We start from the raw sequence: 1,105 nt of genomic DNA on the forward strand, positions 1-1,105 counted from the left end.
AAAAACTCGGAGGTTAGTCGCTTCTCAGTGCTGTAACTTGTAAATGCGTAAACATAAATGGCTGAATTTTTGACAGGCGTCATTTGAAGGATCAAGCTCGACAAAAATTGTTCACATTAGTGAATACTAATGCCATCTCTTAGAATTTTCAGGCACTTATCAGACTGCATAGTATGTTCACCAATAGAATTGAGGGAAACCACCAATGGAGAGACGAGAATATAAAAAATCCTTATCTTTTCTAATTAATGAAAAACTGATTAATTAAACTGCACGAGAAATTTAGTCAAAAATACGACTAATGAATATTCTAGTGCTTTTTTAGATTTTATAGTCGTTATCTCTTCTAGTCTTGGCCTTAAGGTTGCCTTCAAATATATTTATATTTTATGAGAGTTTTTGCTACAGTCCTTTAAACTAATAAAACAATTTATATCATCTTTTATCACTGATACCAAATTAGTTGTTTTCTACTAGATTTAGGGTTTCTTATTCCTTCAGTGGAAATTCTAGTGAGATAAATATTGTTCATAAGGACACTTACTAGTTTTTATTTTCAACTGTGTTTCTCTTATAACTCCTATAATCTTCCAATTAATATTTTTTGTACGGATGTATAATCCAAGGACGCTTTCATACGTCTTCTTACCGACTGAAGCCAGGAAAAAAGAAAATGATTTCATTAACAGAAATTAATAACGAGGAAAGAGATTGATCGTACCTTTTAGGCTGCGTTACAAGGCATAATTCCGTGGGTATACATTTTTTTAAATTGTTTCGAAATCCTTTCAAGGTTATAATAATTTTCGAATCTCTTTCAAACTTCTGAATATGTCTTTTTAAATAACTTAAAGTATTAATAAAATTTTTTAAAGTCCTCCAAAATTAAAAAAATGTATCAAAATCTTTCAGATTTTGTCGAAATATTTGTATATCTGCAAAACATAAGCTTTTAAAATTAATCTTTTGAAATGCAACTTAAATCATTTAAAAAATGTTCAGAAATCTTATTGTAGCTACCGGTAATTTTTTGCAAAAGCTACCGAAAACTTTTTTTAATTGGTACGTACAGAGTATAAAATAGTTTGAATACAAAATTTGAAAA

This window comes from Belonocnema kinseyi, chromosome 3 (genome assembly GCF_010883055.1).
Source record: "Belonocnema kinseyi isolate 2016_QV_RU_SX_M_011 chromosome 3, B_treatae_v1, whole genome shotgun sequence".
Classification (NCBI taxonomy): domain Eukaryota; kingdom Metazoa; phylum Arthropoda; class Insecta; order Hymenoptera; family Cynipidae; genus Belonocnema; species Belonocnema kinseyi.